Genomic DNA, 20,578 nt, shown 5'->3' on the forward strand with positions numbered 1-20,578 from the left:
TTGTTTAAACATATTAGGCATGAATGCAAATGAATTTCACAATGAATTCACTATTCAAGAAGTCTTATCTGAGTGTTGAAATTATTCTTTTAGTTCCATTTTCAATATAGGCAGGATGACAAAAGTCCATGGTAGACCACTGGAGCATCCACAGAAATCCCACTAAAGCCAGCTGCCTCCTGCAGGACTTTGAAGACTTCCTTGGTCAACACGACACAGAACAGGGTAAGTCTTTCTTGTTTGTGTCATCTTTCATGTCTTTTAATGCTCATTATTTGTTGTTTTACTGGCTTGGTTTTCTTCTTTATTTCTATTCATTCTTCTAGGAAGAATTTGTAGCGTTTCTAATCTAGAACAAGAAGATTAGAATAATGTCTCTGGAAATTTCATATGCTTTTTCTCAAGATCACCTCTTTGACTAATCAAACTTTAGGATAAACTTTAAAAAATAACAAATTCCAGCATAAGGAAACTTATAGCTACATGCTGAAATGACTCAGAGCTGTTCATCATTCAAAAGTAGATTGGTTAATCTCCATATGTTTATACAATTTCAACATGTGATTGCTGTTGATTTTGAAGTTTGTAGCATTGTGGTTAGGTAGGATACATGGAGTTTTATAGGCTTATAATTCTCAAACTCTACTTTAATAAGTGTTCTTAAATGCTTTAACCTCCATTCTAGCTCAGAAGTAATGGGAAAGAAAGGTTAATAGTACAAAGGAGGATGTGAACTTGTTTAGAAACAGCATTTTGGAGCGAATCCAATCTACATTGTCAGTTTGTCACCTGCTTAGTTCACATGAATCGGCAGGGGTATATTGATCCATAGCAAACACCAATTAAAAATCAGCAATGATAGTTTGATCCAGAAGAAACCGCAAAGCTTTCCAATAAACTTGAGTTCACAGAAGTGACAAGAAGCCACTAAAATACCACCAGAAGTTCTTTGGTGCCTTTCTCTATATAAATTCATGACAAATGATGGTCAGCAAAGAAGGCAAGATAACCAATGCCACAGCATCATCAGCAAAGCCCAACAAAGACCAGCAAAAAGTGGCAAGGCAAGCCAATACCATACAGCATAGTACAGTCTATTGGGTTATATTTATACCCTATCCAAACATCACATGTTCTCTCAAACATCCACTCTAACACGCCCTTTTTCCAGGCAGCTTCCAGAAAAACACCATTTTTCTGTTCTCAGCAAAAGATGCTCCCCTGTGTCTGCTTCAGCAAAAACATCTTCTCATAAGACAGTTTCCAGAAAAAAATCATCACATGACACAACTGACTCTCCAAACAAGCCAGAAATTTCCACTTCAGTGTTATTTTTATTTTCTGTATTTGTTGCTATTTGTTCTGTGTCCAGTATGGTCTCTGCTTTAGAAAAATGTCCATAGGCTTTTGAGTAGATGTATTTTTTGGTGTTTGGATAGAATATTATGTAGCTATCCTTGAGGTTGATGTACAATGTCCTTTAACTCTAATACAGCTGCTTAGTTTCTGTTCAGATAACCAGAGAAGACAGAGTCCTGAAATCACATTCTATTGCTGAGTTTGGATTAATCTATATCTTGAAGCCCAATTGTATAGTGTTTATGAAATGGGGTGAGCCAGGCTTAGGTGCTGGCTCATATACATTTATTATCTAATGTCTTCCTAATTATTTGTCTTCTTGACAAGAAAAAAGTGCCCTCTTTATCTCTTCAGATTAAATTTGGCTTGAAATTTACTTTTTTTCAGATACTGGGATAGTGGCACCTACTTGTTTCCTAGCCCCATTTGCTAGAACTATGTTTTCCATTGCTTCCCTCTTTGGGAATGCCTACACTTGAAGATGTGATGAGCTTCTTGTAGACAGCAAAATGATGTCATTTGTTTTTCAGAGAAAAGGAAGACTAAGATAAAAAAAGAGAGAGAGAGAGAACAAAAACACTCTAGGTTAAAAAAATTGAGGGTCTGAGAGGATTGGCTGGTTTACTCAAAGAGGAGGGAGATACAGATACAGCTCAACAGTTAATTTCATCCCAGCACCTAGAAGCTAAGGCAGTCAGGAAGACAGAATTCAAAGCTTGTCCAGGCTAAGAGAATCCCCATTTAATACATCAATCAAGTAAGTAATGAGACCAATGGAAGAGGAAAGTGAACCTCATTCTTCAGGTAAGAAGTCAGAGGAGCAGCTTGCAATACTTGTCCCATTATTCTGCTCAAGTGGGTTTAATCAGGCTCTGCTGAGATTTGTAACCATGATCATTCTTTCTGCCATTTCACATTTCATAGTTTCCATACTCACCCAGTACTTTATGTTCTGGAAATTGAAGTGTATCTCAATTCCACTGAAGAAATGAAATGAAATAAATCTGCATATTGTATCACATTCTCTATCTAATAGGCCATTCTGCAGAGGGATGAAGAGTGAAGGGACTCTTTCCAGCTGAGCTTGTATGTCAACATGCTATAAACTAGGTCATTTTCATTATGGAGACTTATTTCTCAAGGTCCTTAGGCTAGAAGACTCAAGACTAAGAAGCACTGCAAACATAGTAACTATACAACTCTATACATGAGGAAATGAGCAAGTTGTTTCCAAAATAAGGATTATGCATAGAATAGAGAGTCTCATCACAAAAGAGAGAAATTGGGAGATATAGGAAATGCTGGGTCCCAGGCAAGTCCAAAAGAGCAAGGTAAATTTCACGAGATTCTAAAAATGATAAACAATTGGTTTGCTCAATGCTCTGGTCCCCAGACTCTTGAGGGGAGATCCCCGTCCCATGTCCTTCTACTCTCTGGCTTCTTCTGATGGGTTGTTCCATTTCCATGACTTTCAAAAAAGATTGAAGAAAAGCAATCGTTCTAACTCTTGTTGCCAAGGAGACAGCCTTTATGGTCGCTGCCTCCCTTCAGGTTATTCTTCTTCTATCTTGAACAAAAACACATGTTCACAGCTGAATAAATCGATAATTGCATCATGGAAAAACATAGTACCACAGCCTTCTTGCATTTCCTTCTGCCACCTTTTTCTTTCAGTTAATGCTAGCACCTAACCTTGCTGTGGCAGCTGATAAGTCTTTAGGTTACACCCAAGCGAACGTCATTATCAAATGATCACTTGTCCATAGTCTTATTACTTGTCTCAAGGTTGTTTTGTACCATATAAAATGACTTCACACTGCTGATCTATTCTCTGTCTTTCTTGTTGACTTGGAAGACACAAGATGCCATGTTTGAGAAGTCATATGGTAAAGGTCATGTGCCAGAAAACTGCTTTTGCTCCCTGAGTATTGAATGAATCAGCAGGCTGATGAAAAGCAAAAGTCTTAATGGTGGGGCAATGATAAAAGAATTATAATGAAATACAACCCTGTTCTCTCTAAAGTTGGAAAATAAGCTATGTGTGGTGGCTCAGCCTGTATTCTCTAAACGCAGAAGGTTGAGACACGTTTGATGAAGTTTAAGCTACTCAGGATGGTTCCAACCCAGCCTGAGCTACGGTGTGAAGTTTGTTATGTCATAAATAAATAAATAAAACAAAAGTTAGAAAATGTAGATCCTGATCAAATGATGCTGAATAATCAGAAATATCTAGAAATTAGAAATTAGACTCTCTTGGATTTTCTAAAAAGTAAAATAGCTCTGATAACTTGGTTTTTGGTTCAGTGAAATTGGAATTCTGATCTATAGAGTTACCTAATTCATTGCCTGACTCAAAGCTGGCAAAGAATAAATGCTCAAATAAGTAAGTAGATAGATATAGTGTCTAAGAAAATTGAGAGTAACTTCTGGTAAACAAGACTATCTGCCACTCAATTACAACAAATGTCAAACTTTTGTTACCACAAGTAGTCTCTTGTACAGTGATTAGTGTGTTACTTGGATTTTCATTGCTGTGGCAGAAAAACATGGTCAAACACCTTCAGAAAAAAAATGGATTTATTTTGGATTATAGTTTCTGAGATTCCAACCATAGTAGGGACAGGAGAACAGAGCAAAGCAGCTCACATCATGGTGACAAGAAAACAGAGAGAGGTAGAAGGACAGACAAACATTTATGCTAGTGAGCTTTCTCTGTTTTTCTCTTTCTTATTTTGTCCAAGACCATTTCTCACATTCAGTTAATTCTCTCTGAAAGCACCTCACAGACACATTGCTAAAGATGAGCTTTAGTAATCTCTGGGTGTACCTCAATCTAATGAAGCTGATAATGAAGACTAACCATTGCAATTGGGTATGGGCAAGGCACTATATGGTAATAAATGAAATAACTTCAATGAAATTTGCAAATTCTGACCCTTGGTACCTGAATTTTTATTAAGGCTTCTTCAACTACAGACGTAGCCGTTCCATCCGTGGCTACGATAGCCTCTCCTTGTCTGAAGAAACACTGTCCTCTCCTCTCCTGGAGTGGTTTTTGTCCCTAAAAGTACTCATCCTACTCAAAATTTCTCTTTACTACTGTGGCTTCTGAATTCACATTTCAGCCATTCCCCCCCCCAAAAAAAAAATTTAAAATGTAATTCATAGATTTCAATACACAACCAAAATATGTAGGATTTTGTCCATTTCTATTGGCAGGATCCATGGGATATTCATGGAACTGGGTCTTTTGAGTGATGTGTTCCGGGAATGCAGGGTCAAAGTTGAAGGAATATTAAAATGGATGGGGCTGCACTGATTAATGCAAATCCACTAAGAAAGGATTTCATATTCACTTGCTCAACCTTCACAGAAGACAGGTGGCTCTTAGTCAATGACTGGCTTATCATAAACATTATTGAGAAATTTCTGCTCCTGCTTCAGTGGAGTTTCACTGCAAGACCAAACCAGCTTGTTCTCTGGAACCTGCCGTGCAACTATTGATCTGGCAAAGATGATTGTTTTTCTACACGTGTTAGTGAAGGACATCTAAGGTAATTTGTTTTCAGCTGGCATGGCCAGCAATACATTCTGTCTATCCTATCTCTGGGTTGTATTAATGATCACTCTATCATCATCCATTCTTCAGGGACCCTGCTTACTGCACATTCCAAGGGAATCATGCTGATCCATTACATTAATGAAGTTTCACTGATTGGATCTGATAAGCAGAAGATAGCAACTAATCTTCAAGCATTACTAAAACATGTGAATGCCAGAGGGTAGGCAATAAATCCCAAAAGAACTCAAGAGTATGCCACTTCAGAGAAATCCCTCCCATGGTGAAGAATAAATTTCTTCATATGGCTTCTCCTAGCAGTTAGATAAAGATATCATATCTATTGGAGCTAGTTAAAGTTAGAAGCCACATGTAGCCCATTTATGCATTCTATTCCAACCCTTCCTGGGGGAGCTCTGAGCACCCAGTTGCTTTATAAATACTCAAAACAGTAGTGGCAGCTAGGGCTTCCATTTAGAGCCCTCTGCAAATTATAATACAGAATTTTAGGGTTTAGAACATCTGTCATCCTTCATGGAAAAAAAATTCTTCTTTTTTTAAAATTTTTTTTCTTTTATTAGATATTTTCTTTATTTATATGTCATATTTCCCAGTTTCCCCTCCAAAAAAAAAAAAAAACAAGAAAAAACTCTTGTTCCCTCCCCCTCTCGCTGCTCACCATCTCACCCTCTCCCAGTTACTGGCCCTGGCATTCCCCTACACTGGGGCACAGAACCTTCACATGGCCAAGGGCTTCTTCTCCCATTGATGACCATCCTGGCCATCCTCTACTATACACGTGCTGCTGGAGCAATCACTCTCACCATGTGTACTCCTTTGTTGGTGGATTAGTCCCTGGGAACTCTGAGGGCACTAGTTAGTTCATATTGTTGTTCGTCCTAAGGGACTGCAAACCCTTCAGCTCCTTCGGTCCTTTCTCTAGCTCCTTCATTTGGGAACCCTGTACTCAGTTCAATGGATGGTTGTGAGCCTCTACTTCTGTATTAGTCAGGTACTGTCATAGCCTCTACGGGGACAGCTATATCAGGCTGGATTGTCCTTCCTTCAGTCTCTGCTCCATAGTTAGTCTCTGCAACTCCTTCCCTGGGTATTTTTGTTCCCCCTTTTAAGAAGGAATGAAGTGTCCACATTTTGGTATTCCTTCTTCTTGAGTTTCTAATGGTTTGTGGATTGTACTTCGTGTATTCTGAACTTCTGGGCTAATAACCACTTATCAGAGAGTACATATCATGTGTGTTCTTTTGTGATTGGGTTACCTCACTCAGGATGATATTCTCCAGATCTATCCATTTCCCTAAAAATTTCATAACTTCATTGTTTTTAATAGCTGAGTAGTATTCCATTGTGTAGATGTACCACAATTTCTATATCCATTCCTTCGTTGAGGGACATCTGGGTTGTTTCTAGTTTCTAGCAACTATAAATAAGGCTGCTATGAACATAGTGGAACATGGGTCCTTCTTACATGTTGGAGCATCTTCTGGGTATATGCCCAGGAGTGGTATAGCTGGGTCCTCTGGTAGAACTATGTCTAATTTCTGGAGGAACTGCCAAACTGATTTCCACAGTGGTTGTACCAGCTTACAATCCCACCATCAATGGAGGAGTGTTCCTCTTTCTCCACAACTTCTCTAGCATCTGCTGTCACCTGAGTGTTTTATTCTAGCCATTCTGACTGGTGTGAGGTGGAATCTCAGGGTTCTTTTGATTTGCATTTCCCTGATGACTAAGAATGTTGAACATTTCTTTAGGTGCTTCTCAGCTATTCAGTATTCATCAGTTGAGAATTCTTTTAGCTCTGTACCCCATTTTTAATAGGGTTATTTGGTTCTCTGGAGTCTAATGTCTTGAGTTCTTTGTATACATTGAATATTAGCCCTCTATCAGATATAGGGTTGGTAAAGATCGTTTCCCAATTTTTTGGTTGCTATTTTGTCCTATTGACAGTGTCTTTTGCCTTACAGAAGCTTTGCAACTTTATGAGATCAAAGGGATACAAATTGAAAAGTAAGAAGTCAAATTATCACTATTTGCTGATGATATGATAGTATACTTAAGTGACCCCCAAAATTCCACCAGAAAGCTCCTAAACCTGATAAACAACTTCAGCAAAGTAGCTGGATATAAAATTAACTCAAGCAAATCAGAGGTCTTCCTATACACAAAGGATAAACAGGCAGAGAAAGAAATTAGGGAAATAACAACCTTCACAATAGTTACAAATAATATAAAAACCTTGGTGTAACTCTAACTAAGCAAGTAAAAGATCTGTTTGATAAGAACTTCAAGTCTTTGAAGAAGGAAATTGAAGAAGATCTCAGAAGATGGAAAGATCTCCCATGCTCGTGCATTGTCAGGATTAATATAGTAAAATGGCTATCTTGCCAAAGGCAATCTACAGATTCAATGCAATCTCCATCAAAATTCCAACTCAATTCTTCTCAGACTTAGAAAGAGCAAATTGCAAATTTATCTGGAATAACAAAAACCTAGGATAGGGAAAACTATTCTCAACAATAAAGGAACCTCTGGTGGAATCACCATCCTGGACCTTAAACTGTACCACAGAGCTATTGTGATAAAAACTGTATGGTATTGGTACAGTGACTGGCAGGTAGATAAATGGAACAGAATTGAAGACCCAGAAATGAACCCACACACCTATGGTCACTTGATCTTTGACAAAGGAGCTAAAACCATCCAGTGGAAAAAAGACAACCTTTTCAACAAATGGTGCTGGCTCAACTGGCAGTTAGCATGTAGAAGATTGCAAATCGATCCATTCCTATCTCCTTGTACAAAGCTCAAGTTCAAGAGGATCAAGGAACTCCACATCAAACCAGATACACTGAAACTAATAGAAAAGAAAGTGGGGAAGAACCTCGAGCACTTAGGCACAGGGGAAAATTTCCTGAACAGAACACCAATAGCTTATGCTCTAAGATCAAGAATTGACAAATGGGACCTCATAAAAATTCTCTTCTTAAGCAATAAATATTAGGTTATGATTGGTATTTATCCATGACCAGATCATGATATGATCTGTACTGCTAATCATGAACTAGGTATTTGTTTGACCAACCAAGATTCAGAGTTCACAACTTCATCAGAAAAAAGAAAATATGATGTACATGGAACTGGGTTCGAATATGTCCATGAAGGACAAGTAAGTTATATGTGGTCTATTCTTATATTCTCTGATTATATTCCACTGCACACATACTACTATAAAGTCTACACCCGTGAAATATATGGACTTCTTTTGACTGATTGAATTTAAAAGTTCAAGTTTTGTTCAACAATAGTTTTGTGCTATATCCAGCTATTCCTAAAAGGGGACTCTCACAGCCCTGTGGCTTCATTCTGGATCAGGTCCATAGGAACTGAGATGAAGGTAAAGCCACTAGGTAGGCAGTGCTTTGAGCAATGGACTGGGTCATTTTCCATAAAAATAAGAACTCACAGCTGTTTGATTAATACTTTGGCTGAAAGTTCAAAGCTTCACAAGGACAGCTGGAAAAATGAGCATCAGAGTTTCTAAGAAGCACATGGGAAGATCTAAAAGGGCAGAGGCAGGTCAAGACATTACTGTCTCGTGTGATCTTCACAAGATAATGGCCTCCTCCAAAGACTTGTGCCTCAACAATTAGGTGGTTTGATGATCTCCTCCTGGAGCATCAGTATTTGCCCACCCCTGGTCCCTCCTGCCTTCCTCCAGTGGGATCATGAATAGCTGCTAGCTGTGACATCAAGTTGGAGATTATACATCAAAACTCAACCTCAGGTACTTCTATCCATTCAAGGCAGAAATTGGCCAAATTGCAAAGACTTGAAGAGTGGAATTTGGTAACTGACTCCTAGAAACCCACTTTTGGTGAAAAATTGAGCACATAGTCCCCCCATAGCTGATCATAAGTGGTTCACAAAAATCGTAAACATCATGACTCCCTCTAGCCATAATTATTGAATATATTTGACCTAAGGACATTATATCTCTAAGCTAATACTTGCTAAAGAAAAATTCTAAGAAATTAATCAAAGCATCAAGACACCTGAAATTTGAGACTGTTTTGTATACTTCTCCCCTTCCTGTGTCTATACCATTGTAGTGTGACACTTTCACTGGATGATGTGCTTATGAAATGATACTTCCAATTCTCTGCATGGGGGTGGGTTTTCCATCTACTCTTTGTGACTGGAATGACTTTGTGCTTAGCTTTGGTCAATGGAGGAGCCATAGTGAATATGAATCAGAGATTCACATGTAACTCTTGCTCCCAGGTTTTACTTGATGCTCTCAAAGCACTTCTGCTGCCTAGTGAATACATTTCAGTTTTCAAGGGGATAGCATCAATCCATATATAAGCACTGAGGTTTCAAATATGTAATATAATATAGCCAAGAATATCTGAACCTGGCTCTGGTTACCAAGACTGCCAACAAGCCTATTCAAAATCTCAAATCCCAGAAACATAAAGTAGATGTACTTATGTGATTTGTTTTTAATGTGTATATGTGTGTGGTATTGTGTGTATAGGTCACATGTGCATGTTTGTGCATATTTTATATGTGTACATTCAGGTATATATGCATGTGTAGTATGAAGACAGGTTAATGTCAGCTTTCTTCTTTAATTGTTTTCTAACTGCTTTAAGATAGGTTCTTTTACTGTTTCCCCATTCATCTAGACTGGCTGGCCAGGGTGTTCCCAGGGATCTACCTATCCCCGGATACCCATCACTGGCATTTCAGACTTGTGCTGCTGCCACTCTAGCTTGATAAGACAAGTATAGGTCCTTGTGTTTGCACAACAGTGTTTGCTAACTGAACAGTCTCCCCCACTTAAGTCTCTAAGCTTTGAGAAGACTCAAAAAAAAACTTAGGAATAACTTACTGATATCGCTAGCAACTAATCATCTCCAGTAAAATATGACCAATGACTAACATTTCAGTCACTGTAAAAATGTAATGCCTTGCCAGGCAGTGGTGTTGCATGCCTTTAATCCCAGCACTTGGGAAGCAGAGACAGGTGGATTTCTGAGTTTGAGGCCAGCATGGTCTACAGAGTGAGTTACAGGACAGCCAGGGCTATACAGAGAAACCCTGTCTTGAAAAGAAAAAAAAATGTAATGTTTTCAGAAACAAATTCCCAGTAGAGAGTACTCCAATACAGAGACCCCACTGACTGCTGCCTCTATGAAGTTTGTGTTGGTGATAATCTACATAACCTATTATAACAAATACTCGATACAGTCATCTTCTAAATAGAAAAGTTTATTTTGGCACTCAATTTTAGGGCTGTCAATTCGTGGTCAGTTGCTGTTAGGCCTTTAGTGGAGCAATCCATCGCGACAGGAAGAACAACATAGAGCAAGTGTTAATACTAAGAATGGGTGAAAATAGGACCAAACGGGGCTGGGAATCCATCATCTCCTTCAAGGACAGGACTCCAATGACTGAAGGACTTGCCAACAGACTCTGCCACCACCCAGTAGTGTTACCTAGTGTTAGCTTTCACACTTTTCCTCTCAGAGATATTCAAAATACAATCTCAAGCATGGCCTTTGAAATTATACAGAGCTAGTCAAACACAAAGTCTACTTACCTGCTTTGAGCTAAGCATGCCATTTCTACTTCAAGGGTTTGATTGTTCATCTATGATGTGATTAAAGAGATCACTACATACCTTGTGAAAATAGCGCATAGCTTGGGTAATATTGCATAGATTGTCATTTTATAGCACATGAGACGTAACAAGAAATTGCATTGTAGCTGTCACTGGACAAACATAACAAAATTGAGCATCCAGGGAAGACATAATATACACTCTAAGGTTCCTTTGTAAGGAACACAGCTATTGCATGCATCCTAGTCTCATGTCTTCTGCTCTTGGAGCATATTATACTTCCTTTGATGGTCACATTCAAGTGACCTTCTCAGAGCAAAGGTGCAACATCTTTGACTCTGTGTTCTATTCTACTCTCTTTACATTTTATTCCACAGATAGCTAGTGAGTTCATGCCACTCAGAGTCCTCAGCCATGTAGTAAGGACCATGTTATAACCCTGTAGCCAGATATCCTCCCTCTACTGTGCTCTGAGAGCCTACTGATTCATCTCCCCATTGCAAATGCCTAATCCTTCACCTGAAAGGGAGACAGCTTATTTATTCTGAGACCTTCTAGTATAACCTGGATTACTCTAGCTTTGTTCATATCTTTCAAGTGTTTCTGGAGTATCATTCAGATACTGAATGCATTCAGTATCAGTTGCTGGAAGCAGGCCCTGAAGGGAAGGTGGCCCATCTGCAAGTTTCCCTCGTTTTTTGATGGGATCCCTTGACTGTGATCTCTGTGTCCCTGTGTATTGAGATTTAAGTCATAAAAAGCACATGTGAAAGAATTGCACAGTAGAATCACTCATAACTGGATTTTTTTTTTAAGTAAAAAGAGATTTAGGGAAATGGTTCAGCCATTAAAGATTAGGCTCAGAACCAAAAATTAAAAAGAAGGGTGGTTTTTGTTTGTTTTTGTGTGGCTTTGATTCATTGTAACAAATACATTTTACAAAGGAATTTTCCACTGAATTTAGAGTTTGTCATAGCAATTTCTTCTGTGAAAAAAACCACCGGCAAAAATAACTTCCATATGGTTTTCTCACTTCTTAAAATATATTGAAAATATACATCTATTTAAATAAAAGCAAAAGAATATACATGCATACACAATAACTCCTTAACTGTCATGCATACCTTGTCTTGTCTAGAATTGCTGTCACTTACTATACAGAACATAGACCTGCATTCCATCAAAAGAAAGGCTGATGAAGAAGAAGGAAACTCAAGAGAAAGACAGAGGGAAAGGGTTCTAAAGCAGAGGCTTACATGCAACATCTTCCACCATCCTGGGGAATTTCATATTTCTAAAGCCAGGCTCAGATCCTTATCAACTCTGCTGTCACGGGATCAGTGTTTACAAGGCTGATGTTTTGTTTCATTTTGTTTTGTTGGCTCTTCAACCAGCTAGGATGTACTGTTCCATAGTGTATCGTGAATCAAAGCATCAGTATGCTTCTCGGGCTCCTGCACCAGTCAGCTGGCCACAAACATGCACTGCCTCAAAGCCAGCTCAAACCTGTGACAGAAATGTGGACCCTCGAGAGAATTCCGATGAACGTGAACATTTTCATTGAAATGGCAGCTCACTGGTCCATATTATAAGATATTAAATGAGTTCACAGGGGTCTCTGTGCATATTAGTTTTCAGTACAAAGGTTAAAACTCTAAGGCAATGGAAGATATTTTCAACATTTGCAGCAGGAAGCATAAAGAATGAATAGATAAAAGGATAGTCAGTAGGTTCCAGGGAGGTAATAGCGCAGAGAATAGGCAAAGGGTGAATCAAGATGGTTTATAACTCTATTAACTGCATGCTTTAGCTTGTATCTGGAGTGTCCTCTAAAGCTTCATGTACTGAATGAAGCCTTGGTCCTCACTCTGTGGCCCTCTGGGAAAAAAAAGTAGACTCATTAAGAAATGGAGCTTAGTGAGAGAAAGCTAAATCACTAGGAACACTTTTGAAAGGGTGTGTGGTATTCTGACCATAGCAGAAGATTTCTTCTCTCTCAGTCTTTCTCCTAGCTGCATCAAGATTAGCAGCTTCTCTCAGTTACACATTTCTACCATAATTTACTGTTGTGACACAGTCTCCAAAGCAGCAGAGCCTACTGGCCAGGAGTTTGAAATAAATAAACTGTGAGCCAATTTAAATTCCCTCATTATAAGCTGTTTGTCTTAGGCACTCTGTCATGATGTATAATCTTAACTAACATATAATAGATGACAGGTATCCTGATATATGCTGTTTTGCTTGTATCTTAAGACACTGATGTGATAAGCCTTTCACTGCAGCAATGTAAAAGCAAGAGTGTCTGCTCCTGGGGCCTAACAGAGATCTGCTTGGATACCTCTCTCTGGAATGGTGTCTGCTCTCTCATCTGTATGTAGTCACCAGGATTGGGAAAGATTGAGAATGAAATACAAATGACATAATAGGTATATCAAGATCATCTTAGTCACATATTGCAAGGCTGAGGCAGAAGAATGATAAGTTCAAGGCTAGCTCAAGCAAGTCAGTGGTAAGTCCCAGTTCTTCTCAAAATGTCAGGGCCACTGACAATGTCTTGGATGACAGTCTGGGCTCAGCTCAGGCTGGACTCTGACCCAGTAAATATTCATCATTACTCAGAAATTCTTTAAAGTAGGTCTCTATTTGTCGGGGAAAGCCATTACTTTCTCACCTGCCCCTACAACTCCTTTCTCACCTACCTCCTATTAACTCAAACAATCTTCTACCAGATCAAAGCCCCACACTAGTTCCCAGGTTGTTTCTGCTAATTTGCATTCTTCCTGCCCCAATCAACCCCCTTATGACTGGCAAGATTCTCCCACCATTTTTCTTTTTTTCTGACCACAACAGATATCCATGGAAGTTTTGAACTTCCTAAAGTGAACTTTCTTTACACCCATGGGAGGAATCTGACTTGGGGATTTCACTGTGTCATCACTTACAGTTAATAAGACACTTTTATTAATTTAAGAATGACCTGGGGTGTAGCTTAGCTATAGAGTGCCTACATGAAGTACACAAAACCAGGGTTTCCTATCCAGTGTCATACACACAAAATCAACAGAACATTTACTAACTCTTAAGAATTTAGAGAATGTGAGGGGTAGAAAGTGTTCCTGGTAAGGAATATAAAATCAGGAAAAGTGGAACATAACTCTGGGCTATTAAAAGTCAAAAGTGAATAATCTATGAATGGGTAGTGCAAACAGGACAAGGGGTGGGTGATGCCATGGATGAGGCCATGGGTCAGGCCGATGTGATGTGGACACGGTAAAGAATGGACCCTGATGCAGAGGCAGCCAGCATGTAGTGAGGAGAGCATCTATAGCATATGCAGCCAGACTCAGTTTTAGATTCACAACAGGAAGAAAGCAGCTGCCCCCACAGAGAGGGCAAAATAGATAATATACACGCAGACCAATTACAAAATAAGAATATTAAATATAATTGGAGTCATCTTTCTTAATATGAGACAAACACATCATAAATGCTAAAGGGAAGAAATCATTATTGAGTTCTGTGGTATGGAGATGGAAATAGGGGTGTTGTGAGTATCTAACGTATAGCACAGGTAGATATGAAACAGTTGTGGCTATAGGTCAGCAGTAGAGGACTTGCCTGGTCATGCTCCTGAAAATATCCACTGAAGTACATGAGATTAACAGAGTATTACCAAGTGTCTCTGAGGCTTAGAAGCTGAGAGCCACTGGACTAATTGACTGGGAACAGGTATTATCTGACTTTCTAAGTTTCAGTTGAACATCTCCAACCTCGTACTATAGCAATGTGAAGAAAACTGATAGATTTTCAAGAAATAATGTAATAGTCAACATAGAGACACAGGAATATAAATTTTCTCTAATATAACTACCAAGTAAATTTATTCTTTTTATTAATAAATTTATTTAATTTGCTTTACATTCCAATTGCAGCTTCCCCTCCCTGAAGTGAAAGTTTCTGGTTGTGTCATGTGATATAGACTCATGTGGTGTTTTGCTGACACAAGATCCATGGGAGGAAACATGATGTTTGGAGAAAGTATACATAAAACTCAACAGACAGTGATAGGGGGCTTGCATAGATAGCTGTGCAGCTCTTCACTGGCCTTGAGAGAGGCATGGCAGAAAACTCAAGCATTCCATCTGGTCCTAGTCACTCCAGCTGACTCATGCCAATTTGGCAGAGGCCTAGCAGTTTCTGCTGGATGGTACTACCATTGCTGATTCATGTTTGGCGACACTTTTAAACTGAACTGTTGACATCCTGACAAATAGAGATGAAAATTGCCCCCCAAAAACTATTTCTAAACTGGTCCACATCCTCTTGTCCTATTTACCATCTTTTTTTGGACAGTGGTCTAGAAAGGGAGTTGAAATATTTGAAAACCCTTATTAAAGTAGGTTTTAAAAAAATCTAAGCCTACACCTCCCTCCTCTCCTCCCAGTCTCTACCGCTTGACTTCCTTACTCCCATATCCACCTCCCTTCCTCTTCAGAGAAGAGAAAGCCTCCCATGGATATCAACCTGCCTTGGAATATCAAGTTGTGTTAGGACCTGGCATATGCATCTTCTCCTATGGAGCTAAACAAGGCAGACCAGTGGGGAACAGGGGTCCAAAGGCAAGCAAAAGAGTCAGAGACAGCCCCTGCTCCAGTTGTAAAGAGTCCCACATGAGGACTAAACCACATATCTGCCACATATATACATAGAGTCTTAGGTCCATTCCATGGATGGTCTTTGGTTTTAATTTCTTCTTTTTGACACAGAAAATATTAAACTTCAGGGAAAGATATCTAACATCTATGTTTTACAAATAAACAATAATCAATGTCTTACTTTCAAAAAGTATTTAAATTTTTAATTGAAACAGTATTTGTACAGAGTTCATGGCGTGATCATTCAATATGTGGATGTACAAGGTCATCATCTCAGTACTTGCCAAATCAGAATGAGCTCATGTCAGAGAAGCCATCCCATAGAGACTTCCTAGGATGACAAGGGCTTTGCCCTATCATGTTTGTATGGTATTAACAGGTTTGTTTTATCTTTTCTTTTACTATCCTTCAATATAGCATATTTGTTATTACTCTGATCAATTTATGTCATATGTTTTGCATATGCTTACCTGTTTACTTCTTTTATTTTTATGAAGAACACTTCATTAGATCTTGGATTTCAAATGTTGAAACATTTTTGTGGAATTAGGAAATTTTAATGTATATAACAGAGTAAATGGTAGTTAAAACTTATTTTTGACTTGCTTTTCTGGGCAGCATATGTAGCAGAGGATGGCCAAGTCAGTCATCAATGGGAGGAGAGGCCCTTGGCCCTGTGAATGTACTGTGTATGGGAATGCCAGGGACAGGAAGTGGAAGAGGGTGGGTTGGTGAGCAGGGGAGGGGGAAGGGAACAAGGGGTTTTTTGTTGTTACTGTTTTCATTTTTGTTGGGTTCTTTTATTTTAATTTTTATTTTATTTTATTTCTTTTTTTTCGGAGGGGAAACTGAGAAAGGAGATATCATATGACACGTAAACCAAAGAAAATATCTAAAAGAAAAAACAAAACAAAAAACTTATTCTTTATATAAGAATGCAATTTTGGTGTTTGCCTGATTTGTTTTAAATAATGTCTATTCTTTTTACTTGTTCATTCTTATTTGTTAAAACTTTTAAAATAATCATTGGAACTAGAAGTGGGTCACTCATGAAGTACCCATGTCAGAAGCCAGATGCAGTGGCACCATCATGTCTAATCTTAGTTGGAGAGGGGATACAAAAATAGCCGGGTAGTGGTGGCGCACGCCTTTAATCCTAGCACTTGGGAGGCAGAGGCAGGCAGATTTCTGAGTTCGAGGTCAGCCTGGTCTACAAAGTTGAGTTCCAGGACAGCCAGGGCTATACTGAGAAACCCTGTCTCAAAAAAACACAAAAAACAAAAAACAAAAACAAAAAAACAAAACAAAACAAAAAAGAATCTGGAAGGCTTGACAGCTAGCCTATGAGAATGAGTGAACTCCAAGTTAATTGAGAGATCTTACTTCACAAACTAATATCCAGAACAATAGAAGCAGATGATAAACATCAACCTCTGGGCTCCACATCTGCATACATGTATGTGCACAAACATAAGTGCAGATACATATCTCATACACATAAAATACAAAAACCTTAGAAATCACATAGTCTACTGAAATTCTCACTACTGTCCCCTTTTCACTATGCTTGTTAACTAAGAGGGATTATCATAAGCAGTTTTTGAAAGATGAATGTTTCCTTGGTGAAAAGTAATTGAGATTCTTTTCTTCTGTAAGCTGAGCATTTTTTGCACAATAGTAAGTGTATAAGAAATGCTGAGCAGATGCAGGAATTACTAATTGCCAACATCACATAGTGCCTAAATATCAAGTGGAGCCTTCTGAACCCATGTACCCATAGCTGTTATACCACAACTCCAGAGGCAGGGCAGTTGGAATGCTCTCTAGCACAATAAGGTGGCCATAGTTTAGAGCAATTTATTATATGCTTCACAAAAAGTAAAAGAGACAAGTTCAAACTTTCCAGACACAAAGAAATGATACATTTATAAGGAGAGGAGAATGCAAATTACCCTTCTGTAACCATTTAATCACAATTTGGACAAGAACTTAATTATCACACTGTACCCCATAAATATGAGCAATTACTCTTATTTAATAAATCTCTTAATTAAAAAAATAAAATTAATTCAAAAATATCTCCACATGCTATCTCTCATCTAAGCCAATAACCTCCTAGGTGGCTTATATCCAAGATTCTATTTTCCACTCTCAGCCAGAAGAATCCTTTTAAAATGTGAGGTAAAAATTATTAACAGTCGGCTCTCTGCTGCATATTCCAGAGGCAGATACATCTTCTACAGTGCCAGCCTCATCCCTTAGATGCAATGATGAAAGTCTTAGTGAACAGACTTGGGCACCTGGGTAACAAGACACCAGCTCATTCAGCAAATTGGATATTGTTGCCATCGATGAACCCTTCATTGACCTCAACTACATGGTCTACATGTTCCAGCATGATTCTACCCATGGCAAGCTCAACGGCACAGTCAAGCTAAGAATGGGAAGCTTGTCATTAATAGGAAGGCATTACCATCTTCCAGGGGCAAGCAAATGGGATTATGCTGGTGTGGTGTATGTTGTGGAGTCTACTGGTGTCTTCACTACCATGGAGAAAGCCAAGGCCCACTTGAAGGATGGGGCCAAAAGTGTTATCATCTCCACCCTTTCTGTCAATGCTTCCATTCTTGTAATGTGTGTGAACCATGAGAAGTATGACAACTCATTCAACATTGTCTGCAATGCTTCCTGCACCAACTGCTTAACTTCCAGCCAAGTCATCCATGACAACTTTAGCATTGTGGAAGGACTCATGACCAGAGTTGATGCCATCATTGCTATGTAGAAAACTGTGAATGGCCCCTCTGGAAAGCTGTGGTGTGATGAACATGGGGCTGCCCAGAACATAATCCCCGCATCCACTGTTGCTGTCAAGGTTGTGGGCAAGGTCATCCCAGAGCTGAACAGGAAACTTACTGACATGGCCTTCCATGTTCCTACGCCCAATTTGTCTATTGTGGATCATATATGCTACCTGGAGAAGTATGATGGCATCAAAAAGGTGGTGAAGCAGGTATCACAGGGCCCACTAAAGAGTATCCTGGGCTACAATGAGGACCAGTGTCCTCCTGTCTCCTGTGACATGCCCATTCTTCAACATTTGATGCTGTGGCTGGGATTGCACTCAATGACAATTTTGTCATTTCCTGGTATGACAATGAATATGGCTACGGCTTCAGGGTGGTGGACCACATGGCCTACATGGCTTCCAAGAAGCAAGACTCCCTGGACTACCCATACCTGCAAGAACATGAGAGCAAGAGAAGCCCTGTGCTGCAGAGGAGTTCCTGCCCCAATTCAGTTCCTGATACTGAGCATCTTCTTCACAGTTCCATCCTAGACCCCCCAGAATAACAGGAGGGGCCAAGGGACCCCTACTCTCTTAAATACCATTGCTGCACACACACACACACACACACACACACACACACACACACACAAACACACACTGTGTGTGTCCTTATGTTCCACAATATAAAAAAAGAGAAGCCAAACTCATCAATATCTTCATACAAGAAAATGATGCTCTACAATAGAAAAACATCTGCTTTTAACAAGAGCTTGGGCATGTGGATATCTCAATGTGTTCTACTAAGCAAAAGCAGCTTACAGCAGAATGTGCCCTGTGTGGCTCCCTTTGCATCAGTCATGGAGCAGACAAACAGTGGTGTCCAAAGATAGAGAAAGGATGATAGCAATATCTGAAGGTATGGGATACAGAAATGTGTGAATTTATCAAAATTTAGAGAGTGTCACATTTAAGACTTGTGCATTTCCCTGTACATACATTTGAACTAACAAATATTGAACTCTAATTGGGGATACATGTGCTGGAGAATTCCAGAATGAGGTCACTGATACTTGCCAATTATCTTATACGATGGCAGAATTGTCAACCTGATAGATTCCAGAATTGCCTAGATGGCAGGCCTACTGGCACATCATGAGTGATTATCTAGGTTAGGTTAGCCTCTGGGCAAGCCAATGAAGGAGTATCATCTTCTTATTTCTAGAATTTGTATTTGATTTTTAGTATTTTTTTACTTATCTATGTGAGTTTCACATCATGTATGCCAGTCCCACTTGTCTCTTCATTTTTTATATCTGCCTCTGCCCTTGAAACCACCCTCCCAAAATAAAAACAATAACACAAAAAAACAACTAAACAAATAAAGCAAAGCACAGAAAACATCTCATCATGAAAGCTATAGTGTGTCAAAATGTGTCTCTCCATATATTCCCCCGTCCATATATCTTCAATTGCAAATTTCATTGCAATGAGTCATTGATCTTGTTCAAGGTTTCTGACTTCTGTGATACTCAATATTATATCCTCATTGAGATTTAATAAATCCTTGTTATCCTGTTGTTGCCCTGTGTCATGGAGACCTTGCAGTTTTGGATCAGCAGGACTGTCCCTTTCACACACCCAACAGTTCACAGATGACATAGATTTTGGAATGGAGCAACTCAAAGCTCTAGATCTTACCCTGAGTGGGAGCTAAGATGGTCAGTCTGACAGTGGCTCTCCCTTATCAGACTACCAGGACAATCTTGCTAGCACTGCTGGGCCACCCAATGCACCACTGGCAGAAGGCAGGCTTCGCTTCCCCACTCATTTGTCTTGGGACCCAGTTCACCTGCACCCACAACGTTAGAGCCAGTTCCACTGTGCTGCCCAGTCAAGGCCTGGGACCCACTCTCCCAAGTGCTGCAACCAGTGAGGGGCTGGGCCAGCTTGCCCACAGTTACAGTCTCCTGGCTGGCTCACCTTCCACATCAGAGCCAGCTCCAATGTGTTGCCTGGGTTAGGCACAGGGCTCATTCTCTGGAGTGCTACAGCCAGTGAGAGTCAGGAATAACTCTCACACTCTCATGAATTTGGGACCAGCTCTCCCAGCTACCATAGGTGGGGGGCATCACCCCCATGCCCTTAGAAGAGTATTTTGACATCAAAGACACATTCATTGTTGGCAGTTCCATTTGCCAGAAGAAGACCCTGAGCTTTATATAACGAAGAAACTGAGCTGAGTGCATGCCTTCATGCATTGCTGTCTGTGGACACCATATGATCAGTGGCCTCAAGCTCCAGCTGCTGAAACTCCCCCAAAGTGGTGGGTTCTAATGAAGGTCTGCAGAAATGACTCTTTTCTCCTTTAAGTTGTGTTTGTCAGGGTATTTTATCACAGTCACAGGAAAAGAAACTTAGATGCCTTCAAATGCAACAAAACACTGGATTGATAAGAGTAAACTTCAAAATCCCTCTTTTCTGAACTATGACATGTATCCCTTACAGCAAAGACACATAATGAAAATCATTATAATGACTGATATCTGACTGAGCTACGTCCTCCTCAG

The 20,578-nt window shown here is 39.5% G+C and overlaps 1 pseudogene; it reads left to right on the forward strand.

Moving 5' to 3' along the window:
• The first annotated feature begins 128 nt into the window (after nucleotides 1-128).
• LOC116067846 lies at nucleotides 129-18,574 on the forward strand (annotated as a pseudogene).
• The last annotated feature ends 2,004 nt before the right edge of the window (nucleotides 18,575-20,578 follow it).

Source organism: Mastomys coucha, unplaced genomic scaffold (assembly GCF_008632895.1).
Source record: "Mastomys coucha isolate ucsf_1 unplaced genomic scaffold, UCSF_Mcou_1 pScaffold22, whole genome shotgun sequence".
NCBI classification, from domain to species: Eukaryota; Metazoa; Chordata; class Mammalia; order Rodentia; family Muridae; genus Mastomys; species Mastomys coucha.